General features: G+C 32.3%; 2 non-coding genes across 2 annotated transcripts; both read right to left on the reverse strand.

Annotated features, from left to right (window-relative positions):
- Positions 1-734: 734 nt before the first annotated feature.
- Positions 735-805, reverse strand: Trnaa-ggc. Its single transcript has one exon. It is a non-coding gene; the product is annotated as a tRNA-Ala (tRNA).
- Positions 806-994: 189 nt separating this feature from the next.
- On the reverse strand, positions 995-1,065 carry Trnaa-ggc. The gene has a single exon. It is a non-coding gene; the product is annotated as a tRNA-Ala (tRNA).
- Positions 1,066-17,966: the final 16,901 nt, after the last annotated feature.

Below are 17,966 nucleotides of genomic sequence, written 5' to 3' on the forward strand. Positions count from 1 at the left end.
GTACTTTTATTTTGACGGAAGTAGGGTTCTCTGATCTGTGATATATATTTTCTTGATCAGGAAACAAAACAAAATCAACTATGGAAAAGAACATACTACGAAGAAAGTAAATTAAAATGGCCATAATCATAAATTATTTGACGTATTTTCTTGATCGTGGCAACAAGGCAATCTCAACATTGGCGAAATATAATTGACTAGAACCAGCAGTGGTCATAAACGCGCAACATCTACTAAATTTCACGTAAAGTAGCGGGTAACTGCTAGCACTTAGGATATAGGCGACATAGTCTAACTTTTGCTATACATTTAAAGATCAATCTAAGCTGTATTTTGACAAAAGTAGGCTTCTCAGAGCTGTGTATATTAATTATAAATAGTGTATATATATATATATATATATTCATTAAATCTGTATAAATGGCAATAGCCGAATTTAATTTATTTCAATAAACATTGAATCGCAAAAAGTACTTGCTCCGCCGGGACTCGAACCCGGATCTCTCACTTGCCGGGTGAATGTGCTACCATTACACCACAGAGCCTCACTTTTTACGATTCAATTATTTTGTATTTGGCCGTTTCTTTCACATATGTGTTTAAATAACCAAACTAACATATGATCGGAAGACCAAATACCTGTCAAATGACTTCTATTTACATTCATTAAATTTGTATAAATGGCAATAGCCGAATTTAATTTATTTCAATAAACATTGAATCGCAAAAAGTACTTGCTCCGCCGGGACTCGAACCCGGATCTCTCACTTGCCAGGTGAATGTGCTACCATTACACCACAGAGCCTCACTTTTTACGATTCAATTATTTTGTATTTGGCCGTTTCTTTCACATATGTGTTTAAATAACCAAACTAACATATGATCGGAAGACCAAATACCTGTCAAATGACTTCTATTTACATTCATTAAATTTGTATAAACGGCAATAGCCGAATTTAATTTATTTCAATAAACATTGAATCGCAAAAAGTACTTGCTCCGCCGGGACTCGAACCCGGATCTCTCACTTGCCAGGTGAATGTGCTACCATTACACCACAGAGCCTCACTTTTTACGATTCAATTATTTTGTATTTGGCCGTTTCTTTCACATATGTGTTTAAATAACCAAACTAACATATGATCGGAAGACCAAATACCTGTCAAATGACTTCTATTTACATTCATTAAATTTGTATAAACGGCAATAGCCGAATTTAATTTATTTCAATAAACATTGAATCGCAAAAAGTACTTGCTCCGCCGGGACTCGAACCCGGATCTCAGGGGTTTTCATAAATGAATGGTACAATTTAAACATAAAATAAAAAGAGAACCGTACGAAGTACATTAAAAATATTTATTTCATTAGAATCCTCGTTAAAAACAATTTTATACTGATACATTTAGTACATTTCAATGTGTCCACCACCGATAGCTCTGCAGACATCTAATCTATGGTCGATCTCGGCCCATACACTGTGCAGTATGTCTCTTGTAACCGATGATACTGCCTCATAAATCCTTTCCTTTAAATGAGCTAAATGACGGATCTTCTGAGAATAAACAATGTTTTTCACGTATCCCCACAAAAAAAAAAAAAATCGCATGGAGTCAATTCCGGGCTTCTAGGAGGCCATGCTATTGGGCCACCTCGACCTATCCATCTTTGTCCAAACTTGTCATTCAAAGCTTTACGAACAAAGTCATTATAATGGGGTGGCGCACCATCTTGTTGAAAATACACCGTATTGACATTAGAGCAATAAAACTAATTGAGCTGAAGAATTCAGAGGTGCCAACCATATTTTTCTACCTTGCATAGCAAATTGTTTATAAGCATTCAAAATTGCACCATTCATTTATGAAAACCCTGTATATATATAAATATATATACATACACTATTTATAATTAATATAAATAGTATATATATATATATAAATAGTATATATATATAAATAATATATACAATATATATATAAAACCGGAATAAATTAAATTGACCAGAAATAAAAACTTTTTTACATATTTTCTTGATCGTAGCAACAAGGCAACATTGGCGAAATATAATTGACTAGAACCAGCAGTGTTCATAAACGCGCAACATCTACTAAATTTCACGTAAAGTAGCGGGTAACTGCTAGCACTTAGGATATAGGCGACAATGTAGTCTAACTTTTACTATACATTTAAAGATCAATCTAAGCTGTATTTTGACAAAAGTAGGCTTCTCAGAGCTGTGTATATTAATTATAAATAGTGTATATATATATACAAACTATTTATAATTAATATAAATAGTATATATATATATTTCCTTTATGGAGAGAGAGCAAATCAGCTCTGGAAGAAAAAAAACTAAAACCGGAATAAATTAAATTGACCAGAAATAACAACTTTTTAACATATTTTCTTGATCGAGACAACAAGGCAATCTCGAAATTGGCGTCGGAAATATAATTTACTCAAAACGAAAGTGCTCATACAGGTGTAATCCCTACGAAATTGCGTGCGAAATCACAGGTAACTAATAGTATTATATAATTAAAACTTAAATACTTTATTCGGTGTAGGGCCCCCTTAAGCAAAGTGTTCGGTGAGACCACATCGATCGCCCATACCTAATGCCGGCCCTGCATAAACGGAAGCGATTGGAAATCTTTACGATAGTGATGGTAGGGAGGTGGTAGTGCCACACTACTTCAAAACTGATCCGACACCAACCCGTGGAGAATGTGGACATACTACCTGAAATCTATGCTGCCTCTGCAGCTGTGGGATCATATAATTAAAATCTCTGCAAAATCATATACATGTATCTAACAACCATGTTATCTAAACAAACAACATGGGTTGAGTCAGCTCTTACTGGAAAACTCCGTATATCCTATTTTTAAGAGGATGAGCTAACATAAATAAAAGTAAAATATGATATTAGACTTGCCTGTGTGCTATTATCAAAATATGAAGGGGTTAAAACCAATTGTTTTCCAAGTACCCACATTGGAGAACAAAAAAATCTGCGTTGAGTATTTTCTTCTTCGTGTGTTTAGGGTAATACTCTGAAATGAAAGTGGTAACTGGTTTAAGCTAGATTGCACTGGTTATTAAAAGTAGAACCTGAAGCGGGCATTATACGGCTTAAACGGCGTATTAACTGGAGGCGATGCCGTTTTTGCTGAACTTTATTAAATAAACTGCTGAGTAAATTGTTGCAGGAACACGATGCGATGAAGTATTAAACGAATTAACTGTTTGGCCGGAGTTTCTGTTGGGGTTAGTGTTGCTCCGCTATTTGATTTATACCGGCGATGGAAATAACAGTTTTATCTTTGTCCGTGTAATAATACTTACAACAGGAAACAAGAGAGCCAAGTTGAGGTTTATTTTTAATCTACACTGCAGATTACACTGGATCACACTAACGAAATTGTAACACAATACCGTATCTGTGGTTATATATACACACAAAATAAAAGTAAAATAATAATATCTTTTCAGACTTTCCCGATTATTTTTGGATATTATTTTAAGATATATTCATCGGGTCTTAGAAAAACACTTAACATTAACATATATTTATAACTCATAAACTTTTTATATTACAAAACTATGATTTTGCATAGGGTTTTGAAACATTGACAGCCATTTCGACATTTTTATTTCCATTCTCGAGAACCAATTTGAAAGAGAATATGTAAAAAAGCTACAAAATACATAAAAAACATACAACATTTTGATGTTTCAATTTTTTAGAATTTCGTGAAGAATAAAATAATATTTTTTGTGCTCCCTTCCATGTATTATGCATAAGATTTAAAGTTACTCAAACGGTAAAAGTACATTTATTTGCTACGTTTCTTTAGTTAAATTAACCTCTCATTTATTAAATGTTATTAATTCTAGGTGAAATACGTACGTGTGCTTGACTCTTTAGCTTTTACGCCCGTTGACACAACAATTTTACATTAACTGCAATTTTAAACCAGTAATGATATGTTTTAAATCAAGCATTAGAGTTGGGCTCAACGCATGTAGAACATCTCAAAATTATAACGCAGTCATATGAATAATTGATGGATAATGAGTTTTGTTATGAATTATCCAAAAAGCTAGATATATGGGAATATATATACCTGGGTATTAAATATATATATGAAATATATTATACAGGGTATTCAAATTCATATTTTGAAGAACGTTTGTCTTTCACTAACTCTACGAACCTGTGCAAAGAGATACGGATCACTCTGTATACAGGATGCAATTAATACATAAACATTGATTGAACCAACTTTAGCACAGCTTGACTGAAATTTATTTTCAGGTAATCATGAATTAAAAATAAACAATATCAGATTTTTGACAAATTGATAACCTAATAAATGAAATACTCATAAAATAGCTAATAAATAGTGTTGGGTAAGGCTACAATTGAAACTATAACTAATCAAACTTTATGTAGAATCCCTATTTTAATTTAATTTACGAATCTATTCACAACCATCTGGCACATTCAAATCACTTTGCTGTAATATAAATTAATTTACCAACAACAAATCTCTCGATTTTTTATGTCGCTTTATGCCGTTTAAAACTAAATACATTGGGTTTAAATTTGGAAGTAGACACTATATATTTATTACGATTGACTTACTATATTAAGATTTCATTGTTATTAAATTGACAAATAAAATAATAGTAACTTGATAGTAAAGTGGTAATAATATTAAGTTGGTAGGTAAATTAAGAATCATATAGAAAGTTATTTGGTATATTTTACCATTTTTTATAATAATTAAAACAGTATCTTGTAATGAGTAATGAGAAAAAAATTAGAACACGTTTCCAATTTTATGGGGAAGAAATTAATAATTGGTATTGGAGAGGAACGGACCTCTAAACCGGTCAACAGTTAACTCGTTTAGTCCCTCATCCTGCGCTGGCAATTTCCTCTGGTGTTTATATAGCTTCGGCAGGTCAAACAAAAACATTTCTTTAATAATAAAGAGTTTATTTTTAACCAGCTCTCCTAAAACTTGACGTATACAGGCACGAAATACAATGTAATTAAATCAAAACAATGTCCGCTCTGAGGTTGATGATAAATGCTTTCATATATTTTAGGTATAACTTTTAGATATGTATTCATTATAATTCGAGATAATGGGATGGAATAATGATGAAAAATTCTACATAAAATAATGCAAAACTATAAAATGTTACCTTTTCGTAAATACGATAAGAACCTAGTAAGCCCGGCTTTGGAATGTTAAATTATTTAGTGAAAATACGATTCTTTAAAGTTCAGCCAACAACTTAACAAATAAAATAGTTTGAAAAGAGGCAAGTTACACGTAATGTGATGCACCAAATCAGAATTCTGCTGCTGGACTGAAAGATCACAAAATTCTCGGTGATTTTTAGACAGTAGCGACTAGTCTGGCTACAATAGTAAGCGACCTGTAACTAGCCTTTCAGGTCACATGACATGCAAAAAATTTAGTTTAACTTATTTAAATTTTTTTCTACTATACTATTTGGTATTATTAGGTTCTTAAACTTACTGTCTTGCTACAAGAGCACTTTAAAAAGAAATCTAATCGATCACTCAAGCATATTCTATACGTTTACAATGTACATTCCACATTAGAACAAATGGCGAGGCTATCAATACGAAGAATGCCCTGGAAGAGAGCCAGAAACTGGTCCCGGGCCGCCAGACATGCTGACTTCATCTATTCTTCTCATCCACTCATTTGGCAAAGAAATAACCGTTATTTTCCTACTTCAGTATTAATTACACTTCTATTGGTTATTTTTTTCACTAATTTATAGAATATTAATTTACGAAACAAACCTTTTCCCGATTATATTAGAGTGCAAACTTGAATGTTAAGGTGATATAATTGGTTTTTAATAGCCTTGGTTAAAAAAAATAGTTGCATTCCTTCAACTTATAAAAAATAGTCTAAAAATAAAAGGTAAGTACACTTTTTACTATTCAGCGAAGGGTTATGGACATTTAAAGCAGTATTTCAGACTAGATTGTAAAATGTTGAAAATGCAAACATTTTGCTGCTCGTATATGAAAGATGGCTGAAAGAAAGGACATTTAGTTTTAACATTTTAAATTTTTTTGAACCATAATTCATTAAAAACCGCGCCATTGCCTGAAGTCGTAATTTATATACATCCTGTTTTCAGATTTATTCTTATTGCCTGGTTTAAAAATTTCCCAACATCCCTACTTCAAATGACTATAAATTTAGCTTTTGTGATCAAAACGGTTTAAAATATTTTTTCAGTCTACAAGGTACCTCTATGTTGTAAATTTTGGAGACAGAAAAATATTTTGAAAATGTAAAAAAATACAGTAAAAAATAACCCAAACAAACATTGATTGTTTCGCCTTACAGAACTGGGGCCTGAATATTGAAATACAAACAAATTTAACTGATTGAATTTAAGAGAAGACTACACGTAAAACACGAATTTAAATTTCCACCAAGCTTGTCGAATCTATGTGATATTTTATTGTATAGTTTTCGGGTTCTACTGTACAGAATATATTTCAAGTGTACCGATGGATATCCTTCATTAAAAAGTATATACTTACTTGAGGTTAAGTGTAGAATGCGTTTTATAGCCCTCACTCCGCTTCTTTAATAGATTTTAATTTCTATTATGCAGTCCTGGTTACCAAGGGTTTTGGTTCTTGTAAAGCTAGAATAGAGGAGGAGGGTGTTAGACACATAAGGTTTTATAATGGTTCTTGATAGTTCGGTAGCAAACAGGTCTGAGCGTTTGGGTAATGGAAATATGTTTTTAAATGCTAATGCTACCTGTATAGAGCAACGGAATGTCTTGAAAGCCACGTCAAAGAGCTGACTTTGTCCTTGTTGAATTCAATATGTTTGAACACTCTTTCAAGTCGAAGAGTTCGGAGGTATGACTATTACTTGCTTAAGACAGTTTGGACGAATTCGAACATCGGGATCTAGGGATCTATTGCTAGAGGTGATTGTGATTTCATTAGGTATCTAAAAATCCGCTAAAATGTTAAATAAAAATGTATTTAATTGATTTTTTAAAGTTTGTTATTGACGTTGGAAGGTTTGGAAGGTTGATAGGATTTCGGACATTTACCATCGTTATATGTTACAAAATGTATAACACAAAATTTCGAGATTTAGGAATTGAAATCTATTCTCTTTGTCAGGTGCGAAGGTTTAGTACATAAAAAGAAAGAAATAAATGAAAGAAAAGCGGTTTAAAATATACGAAAAGTGCTTGGAGTCTAAGCAGGGAAAACGAACGTAGGAGTTGTAGGAGTTGCATAGGATGCAAGTCACGATCACAAGTCACAAGCACGAGAAGTCAAGAGCACTATCACGCGTCACACCAGCAGGGGCGATATACCTGTGCTCGTGACTTGTGACGGTAATTTTCATTCTGTGCAGAGGCAAGTCCTCCAGGTTCATTTTCTCCTGCCTGGACTCCAAGCCATTTTCGGGTATGTTTCATCTCTTTTCTTTTTCTTCTTTTTTAGTGTACTAGTTATCATCGCAACTGACGAAGAGGACGGATTTCAAAAACGTGGTATTGTACATTTTTTAACGTATTTAATTGGCCTTTGAGGCCAAAAAGTAACAGATTAAGTTATGGGCCGATTTAATGTTTCTGGTATGTCAAAGTTCATTAAACGAATTTGTCACTCGGCTACATATGTTTGTAATACAGTTATTCTCAACCTCTGAACTGAAGAGATTACTGAAAAATTGTATAAGAAAATACAGTTTTCCGGTAAGTCCTAAAGCAATTTTTAACACTAATATACCTACTACCCCTACTAAACAAAATTGCTTATCCTTCTCTTTTCTATCTTAGGTTACTTTTACACATGTACGCACCCTATCCACGTCATAACACTTTGTATTTTTTCACAATTGTTTACATTATTAGTTTGAATTGAAATCTTTGTAGTAAAGTGAAAAGTAAATTTGAATAGATTATATAAACATGTTCTCGAAATAATGTAAAGTAAGGAACGTAAGGCATGTTTTGATTACCTGGTTATGTTAGCCGAAACATTTTTAAACAACAAGGGAAAAGAACGGCTACATCATAATGTTAAACGCTGAATGGTTGCAGGGCCTGAAGAGTGGCATTTGACCCCCACCCCCACCGCTCCTGGTTAGTATCGACCTTCCTCCCTCTCATGCCCCGGGCGAGGGGGGGTGAAGCACAGGGGGGTATAAACAAAGGTGAGTAGTGTACAACCATGCCGCTTCGCTCTTTTCACAATTTGGCATGGTCGATGCAGTACTCGTACATTCCAGCTTTAAAACATCTATTAAACGCATTCAATATGTAAACTAGGGATACTGCTGCTATGAATAACTAAAAGTTAAATGATGTATAGATGATCACGCCAGAATATTGATAAGCGCCAGAGTATTTTGTGTTTGATCAACGATGATGGGATAACATGATAAAATATTATCTTTTAATCCTGGGTTTTATATGAACGGTATCACCGTGTATCAACACATTCACTTCTTTTGGTACAAAGAGTTTATCGGAAAGCTGCACTACCTCATGAAAACAAGGAATCAACATCTAATTTGAGTAAACGAATATTTATCACCTTTCAATTTTTGACGATTGTTCATAATCTAATTAATAATATCTAAATCTATATGTACATTAAACTAACATATTCTGTACCAAGTTAGTGTATGAATTAAAATTGTTTCTGGGACTGGATTTAGTACATATATTTTTTATTTAGGCTTACCTTACCAATCCTACTTTTTTGATTTCACCTCTTACGGTATATTTAGAAGTAACAATTCACCTTTACATATATTGTTTTATTAATAAATTGTCAAGATCTACAATTAATAATCTCGTAATATTAAAAAATAGTAATGCACGATCTCAAACTCGTGGAATATTACATAAACAACACGGCCACGTTCCTTTAAAAATACAAAATGGCATAACCTAAAAGCGCACGTTTTAACATTTTCCACCATTATTAGTTTTAATACTAATTATTGCAACTTTTATATTTCCTTGTGTTTAACACATACAGATAGATCACGCATGCATTATTGGAAATGCCGTTAGCTATTAAGTTACATCGTGTCTTACACGAATAAAAAATAATTTTGTATACATCAAATAATATTTGACTGTTGACAGATTATATTTAATACATATCATGTTTATTAGAGCATAAGTAAATAAGTTTAAATTTTGCGACTGTGTGAGTGCCACTTGGTTATATTACAGCATTTGCGACCACGTAAATTGTGCAAGAGAAGCAGAAGACTTCAGAATATGGCATTTTCAATAACTCTCCACTTGAATTATGGCCTTCACTTTAATAGAAAAAGCCGGAATGTCATTAATTCCAATGGAAGGAAGAATCGTTTGAATTCCTACCATTTATCAATGGTACGAATAATGAAAAGCCATTCTCTCAGGTTGTAGATTTCACTCCACCGAAATCATCAATGACTGCATTTTTATTTCAGTATTACGCTATGGTATTAAGCTTTATTACTTTATGGTAATAGGTTTGTGTGTTTGTAAATATGTATAATTAAATACTTGTAAATAAACAAAAATGTTCATCACAACATTGTACTAACATATTGAATGTTAAATTTAAAAATGTCAAGTTGTGATTTTTATGTCGAGTATTTTGTATTTTATGAAATAAAAACATTAATTCATTCATGAAGGAAAATTAAATTCAAGAGTTAAAGGCAACACTCGTAATATATTGGAAAATATTGTATTTAACCTATAATGATTCTCTTAGAATAGAACAAATTGAAAATCTTATCTTTAAGCAAGTACAGTTTTTAAATTTAACCAGTAGTAAAACTGGTTTATACTTTATTGATTTTGAACAATTGAAATTCATCTTAATAAACAATGCACCGTTCTTTTTATCTCACCAAAATTTAATTGTGTCATTTTGATATGAGGCCTTCGGATTAACTGAAATAATCAGGTCTAAGAATATAAATTATCAGACATCAAACTATTTTAGGGATAACTATCGAAGACCAGAATATTTGAAGCTAACCATTAGAGATCACAGTATTAGATATAATACAATAAAATATCAGCGTGTCTGAGCTCACAGTCTTTTGGATAAAAATATTAGGGAGATTAGAATTCTAATTATGTTAAATTAACTAGAGTATCTGAAATCTGAACATTAAAGATAAGAAAATCAAAGATCAGCGTAAAGGGGTTCGAAGTGTCAAGGTTAGATAGGAACTTATATCACAGATCAAAGATCTGAGGTTCAGAAATAAAATTAACAGATTTCAGATTATTAGAGCCTATAATATACAGGATAAACCAGACCATCTGGGCCATGGATTGTAATGGTGTAAAAAGTGAAGATAGAAATTTAGTTTCAACTGGTCTCCCATTTTTTGTAGCTAAAGAATTCGATAAAATAATTTTGAACCCCTCAAAAAAATCTGTAAGTGGTATTTTGGGGTAGCGGGTTGCTTTTGGGAAATTCGTAAATGTAAAGTTGGGGCGTATGGTACCTCATTGTAAAAGCCTCTTGACACAAACAATTAAAAAAATATTTTCAATTAATCTTGCTGTAAATGTACTGGGTAATAATAAATCTTAAGAATCAGCCGTAACAGGTTTTTTATTGTTACTTTATTTTACAACTTATGAAACTCCAAATGTTACCCAAAATACTTGAGGACCTACCCTTCCTAAAAATAACTTGAAAACTCCACATCCCAAAAATTTAGACATTAAAATATTGTTTAAATTTCGAAAATAAAAATGTTTATAACAAAAACAATGTTAAATACGATCATATTGTTTCCATTATCAAATTAAAGGTAGTAAAACAAATAATATTTATATTTAGTCTTTGGATTTATCTCCAGCGGTTCCGGTTCCGTAGGCAAAAATAACAGTTTCTAATTATTTAAAACATTTTATTCATGCAATAGATTGTAATAGGATAGTTGAATACTACTAATACTCTGAAAATACTTAATGAAGCCCTCCAACATCTTACAGGTGCTCCAACTGTTTCCCATGTTGCTGATGTAAAGCTCCACTCGCCCGCGCCCTCTTAAGCTGGCTACTGAACGCTGTATTTCTTCTTGAGAAATGAAAGCTACTGCATTTCTTATTCTTTCCGTCATATCCTCTCTAGTAGTTGGTCTTGTAGCATAAACCATACATTTCAACCTCACCCACCCAGATGTAGTAGTCCTAAAAGGTCGGATCTGAAGAACGGATGGGATAACCGACTGCTGCACCCCGTCCTATCTATTTATCCAAAAGAGACAGCATAATGTGGGGGAACAAAATTAATGTAACCATATTTTGGTCTTACTTCGTTCGGAAGAAACATTATTAGGTTAGACAAGGCATTGTTAAAGCAATGATTGTACATACCTCCATTTAAATTTCCTTTAAAGAAGTGGGGACCTATTTTTCTGTTTCCAATTATGTCACACCACGAATTCTCGAAGGACCAATAACGCCTGTTATAGTGATTCATGTCACCTCATCACACCAAAGGACATCATTAAAGAAGTCAGGGTCTTCATTCATTATCTCTTGGGCCCATAAAAAGGTTGATACATTGAATATAGTCATCTTTGATAAGCTCGTGATGTAACGATATATTGAAGGGGCGCATCCTGTTTTCTTGAAGGATTATCAAAACTGTCGTTTGATTCAACCAAGAGGCAGCCGCTATTCTTTGGGTTGAGTTCTTTTGGTTTTGTTAAGCAACCGCTAAAACATCAGCAAATGTTTCGCTTCTAACTGAACTCGCAATCTTCTTACCTTTGTTGTCTTTTTATCAAAATGTACCCTTCCAGTTTCTTGAACACGATAAGCTAAGCTTCTAAATACCTTTCGTGAGTAGTAATTATTTTCAGGAAAGCGTTCAGCGTACACAACAGCTGCTGCAGTGAAGGTTAGTTAGTTAACACCCCCAAACCCATGAACAATATGAAACGCCTTCGAACTGGTGTAAGCCATTTTAAAATAAAAATAAATAAAATTGCTAAGGAAAGAAAATTACCATAATTTGACGGTGAGCAAGTTTCAGAAACGGAGTATTAAAATCGTTGCAAAAATAACAAACATCAAACATAATTTATTTGTTCATTACTGAATTGGCCGTTTCAAAATTAGTACACCAGGTTAAGTTTAATAACCATGACAAAATCTGCATTACTATTATTTTTACCAGAGGAGCAGTGTACTCCTTATCAGCTAACAAAAATCAAAGGTCAAGTTCCAGTGAAGCTTAAAACATAAGAGCACGAAGATAAGGTAAATTGCCTTCCATCCTCATGGACAGACATTGAAATTGGGCTAGTGGACTTCGTATGAGGATGACCTGCAAAAATTTTAAGAGTTTAATAAGAACATTGTTTAGAAAGTGTTGATTGTCTTGATAAGATTGTTTGAAAAGAACTGGAATAAATCAATTGAAATTTTTATTTTTTCATACAGAACCGAAATCGCTTGAGATGAAGCCAATGTTTGAGTATACACATTATTTTCTTACTCCCTTAAATTTAGTGTAATGCAAAACCATATGGTTATATTTCATATTTTTAGTTACAAACATTTAGAAATTTTCAATATATAAATAATTTTTAAGTATTGTAATTTATTGGAAAGTGAACTTACTTAGTTATTTTCGCAAGGGTAGGTCTTGAACTAGTATGGGTAACATCTTGAGTTTCATAAGTTGTTCAATAAATTAACAATAAAAAGCAGTTTTTTGGCGATTAGTTAACGCTCTGTACCTTTACAGGATAATAAACTGAACACATTACAACAATTTTGTTAAGAGACATTTAAAAAGAGGTACCACACGGCCAAATTTACATTTATAAATATCTCATAACAATCCCCCACCGTCCAAAAATACCCTTTACAGATTTTTGGGAATTAAAAATCCAACTCTGTCCAAAAATGGGGGAGGAGGAGTACAGTTTAGATGGGGTTTCTATCTTCACTTTCTATACCGCTACAATCAGTGGCCCAAGTGGTCTGGTTCTTCCTGTAGAGAGCAGGCAATCTGAATTGTCCGGGATCAGAGATTAAATCGTCAGTAATTACTCATCATTTGACGAAAAAGTCAGAGGTCGATGGATCACGGGATTAAAACACAGGGCACTGAGCATGCAGAGAAACGATATTCCTACATGTTATTTTGTTTTGAATATTCTGAAAGTAAACTTCCTCACTTAAATATTTTGTTTTGATTTTCGTTAGCTTGTTGTCATTCGTTGTCACTAAGAGGCAACGCCGCCATGGGCAGTCTGACGATTGCGCGTTAAAACGAGAAGTTACTGGTTACGGTAAATTACAAAGCTTACTCAATTTAATCTGTGTTAAAAATAAAGGTTTTAATAAGTGATTTACAAAATTACACGCAGTGACCAATGCCGATAAGATTTTATTTTAATATAAATTGTTTTGATAATATTCTTAACTTTACATAGAACAATTATAATTACAGTACACTTGCATCTATCTTGTATAAAAATTTGGTCTTAATAGGATCACAAGTTTCCGAGTTATGAATTCAGTTTAAATTTTCAATCATTTGGTTGAAAATCACAAAAAACCGGTATTTTTCGTTGTTATCGATATAAAAACTGGAAGGTATTGTCAGCCAACACTTCTATATGTAGAAACGCAGAAATAAACAAGTTAAAGTGTAATATAACTGCCGTTATTGTAGCTCTATTAGTTAATTTGTGGTCAACTTTCAAACTCGGATATCTGTACCTTTTGATTCGAGAGTAGAAATAAAAATTTAGCTTTGTTCTTGATTTGTGATTTAAACTTAACTATTTTGTTTAATATTATTTAATGTTATGATTAAATCTTGTTTTAGTTTAATACACTTCATATAAACAGTATTAGTTACAGAAGATTTTAACTATCCCTGTATTAACGTCTCCAAGTGATCGGTCGTAGATTGGTTTTACTGTAAACATTATGAACTTTGACCTGATCTTTGTTGCCTTTTATTAGTTCAGTAGTACAATGTTTAATGATGTTAGGACCTAGCATTTCAAAAATTTCCCCGGGGAGGGCCTCCAGACCCCCGGCTAGTATGGGAGGGGGTTTCCATACCCCCGATTCCCCGGTGTTCCGGATATCCCCCAGAGAAGATTTCTGGGTGCGCCACAGTCTCAAGGTACCTTAAAGAGCTTTAAATTTAACATTAATACCTACAAGCCCACAATTTATTGTACCACTTAAAAATGTTAGCTAAATATTGCTATTTGAAAAGGAAATTATGATATTACTTTTACATAGAACAATACAGTTACCCAACTACACAACAAATAAGAAATCACCTACTGTCTGTGTTACGATTCATTTTGCTCTTATTTAAGTACCGCTTTACAAGTAAGAAGACAGTTTATGTTAGCTTCATCCCTCATCATCATCAAATAGTAATTTGAATTTGTTTACACATGTGTTAGGCAACATTTCTTCATTAATAGATTCCAAAATTAAATCGTTGTTTCGAGATCACAACGAAATAGAATAGCTGCAGTTGTAATTAGAGAGTAAGTTTCAAGGAGTTGTCGGTCTCAATAAGCGATACATTTCGGAAGCAAGCTGTTGGCGTCATAACATCTTGCTGTCATGTCGCTGCTGTCACAGCTGTTCACTGTGTTGCTGTCATTGGCTAATATGTAGACGAACCAGACAAGTAAACAGTAATATGTGTCATGTGCTTCATATGTTATAGTTTCTGTCAGCAGTTTTACGGGCATGTCTATATTACGTGTATTTTACCGAACAAATAAACATGCACGTAATACTATACGTTTGTTCCTAAATACAAACCACAGTGTTATTTTTAAAGTAAGATTAACATAGAGTAAAATTATTTATTTTTCTTAAACTTGGAAAAAAAAATTTTGACCTCCACAAAAAGTAGGGCGGCTGACGAAAAATGTCTTTCTTAGGAGAAATTTCTCTATTGATTTCAAGAAAAAGCAGGTTGTATGTTTATACACCGTTGCCTCTTGGTTCCAAGACTATAACCGGCTCATGTTATTTAGTGTCCATGTTTCTGTAGTTCTAAAACAAAAACAGTTTTACAACTGTTAATATATATGTGTATATGTTATGATGATTATATGTTAATTATAATTGTTGAGTGTACATAATTAATTTTGTGCTTGGATATCCCAATGTACAATAAATTCAAGGGATAGTAAGAAAACTCTCAGTCGAGTTTAGTTATATAAATGTTATAATTAGTCATATTTGGGTTTGTTATAATACGATGGTTTATGAATATGAACGTATCTACAGTTTTAGATCTAAATATCAGTTTAAAATCAACTTGAATGAACTGGATGATATTAAATTATAACTAAGAGAAACTGTTTCATAACGGAGCATATTCACGACGAGCAGATATTTCAACTCGTATGTTCATATTATACGATAAAACCTCTTGGGCCTCGTATTAAACTTTCTTAACCATTGTTTTAAAAATGTTATTACTTTTTATATCATAATAAATGTTCATGGTGAATAATATTAAAACTTGTAACTAAGAAATTTGTTTACATACTAGACTACCTATCGAGTTTAACAACTGCTTAACTGTTTACATACCGTAATTATGGTGGGAAGAGTTGATTCAATGTCAGTGTGAATGAGAATGGTGAGTTTAGCTCTAGTGCAGCGTCTGGAATTTGAAGCTGTAAAATTGACTCCAGGAATCTGAAGTCATGGTCATCTGAAGTGAACAAAAAAATGTCGGGGAAAAGAGGCACAATATTAACTCTTTATGTCATTTTAACATCATAGAAATTATACTCTTCAGATACCAAGTCGACCATGACTCCAGATCCCATGAGTCAAATCTGTGACAGCTTGAAATTCCATACGCTGCACTTAAGAGAAATGTGAACTGGAACTAAACTCAACATGCCTAACTATTTTTGCAGTAATCGATGTATTTTACTATGTTTTTACGTTCACATCTTGAACTTTAGTAGATTTATTTTTCATTTAGGAACCATTATAGAATTTTGTAAATAAGCATGTGTATTATATTTTTTGATTTTCCCAACCATATTTAAAAATCAAATTGATCGTGTTAAAAATGAAATCGCCATTACAATAATTTAATTTTTAAATACTTAACGAGAATAAAAAGAGTTTGTCATCGACATAAGATTAAATTGTTAAATAAAAAAGCGATATATTTCTATGTATAAAAGAGTACAACTAGTAGCTATATGCTTGGGCCTTTAAGGAAAGTTTGAATTCAAACATTGCCAGCGTAGTACCAATTACTTTATAACGTTTTCAATAAACACAATTTACATTTTTTAATTGGCTTTGGTGAAAGTAAATTGATATCCAATTTGTTTTTGTGCAATAAACCATTTTAAAATCGGATTTTAACATGCAAAGATTTTGTTCCAAAGTTTTCATAGCGTTGCTTGTGATTGATCTATAAAACCTCACATTTTTTGTAAAACTAATTATGAACAAACAGCAATTTAACAAAAAAAGTCAGATACGTCTTTAAATTGATAATTAGACCAATTACAAAAACATGTTCAGTTAAATTGGTAATTTGCAAAGTACGGTTTAAACGATTAGTAACTTTACTAAGGGACAAACCAATGTAGTTTTATTAGGTTGACTTAGAATAACATTTTACAGTTCTATATTATATTTTGTTTGATATTGTGTACAGTTAATTTTGTGTTGTAATAGTACATTTGTACTATTACAATTTACTAATAGCCAATAGTAATTTGGCTTCAAATCGGTACGGTATCGTGTTACAAACGTAACAATATCAGATAACACTTTTATTTATAAATCACCTCTAAATTGGTTGTTTTGAATTCAGTCATACGTATTTTAGAGTTTTAATTTACAAGTTTATAAAATACATAAAACAAATAAAAATTCATTGTTTATTGTAAACTAATGTTAGAAATTTTCAGTTCTAAACTATCAATCAAAATATAAACTATGATTTATTGTAAACAATAAATTAATGATTATGAGTATTTACCCCACCATTGAGCTAAATTTTCTTAGTTCAACTATAATTAGTGCCCATAACGTAGCTATGATAAGAAGGGTACTGGGTACGAATGGAAGGGTACTATTGATTCCTACCAAGCTAAACTCAGCATTCACGTACTAGTGGTTTGAATGTTTTCAGAGTTACCCAAAAACAACTACGTCATTGTTTTGGAAACCACTAGTAATTCAATATGAAGTGTTACGACGTTGGTATTTTCATTTCATAATCCTAGATTGCATTCCTGGGACTGCTTGTTGAAAATATGAGGAATGCATTGCTGTAAATGAGATATGACTGAGAAATTCCAACATATAAACCCGTATTTGAGAAAACATTCATCCACAAAGGCATCGGAGCAAAAACTGCCATATCAGCGATGAGCTCGCAACACCTGTTCTTATCTGAGGCGTTATCTCGTGTAGTTTTCAACGATTTCAGCTGCCGACGTCGTTCAATAGCCTACAGATAATAGGGTATATCATTACAGTATGACGCCAAACGTGGCTTTACCACCGAACTGGACGGATTAACCTGACAAAACAACAGTAAACTAATTGCGACAACTATACGCACAGTTATAATTTAAAAGTAACCGTAACAGAAAGTTATAGTTTGGAAAAGAGCACGCGAGTTTTATCATTGAGACATATTTAATGACGAGTGTTATAGAGATAATGGTAAGCCCCTTAGGAATTAAACGTGAATGAATTGTAATTTTCAAAAATTGTAAAATTAAATAGAATTTTATTTATTTTATATTATATTATATTATTATTATATTATATAAATGGAATATATTTATTAAAAAAAGATTTTATATTAATTCTATGAAAAAAAAAAA

The sequence above is a fragment of the Homalodisca vitripennis genome, unplaced genomic scaffold (assembly GCF_021130785.1).
Source record: "Homalodisca vitripennis isolate AUS2020 unplaced genomic scaffold, UT_GWSS_2.1 ScUCBcl_2476;HRSCAF=7287, whole genome shotgun sequence".
NCBI lineage: Eukaryota > Metazoa > Arthropoda > Insecta > Hemiptera > Cicadellidae > Homalodisca > Homalodisca vitripennis.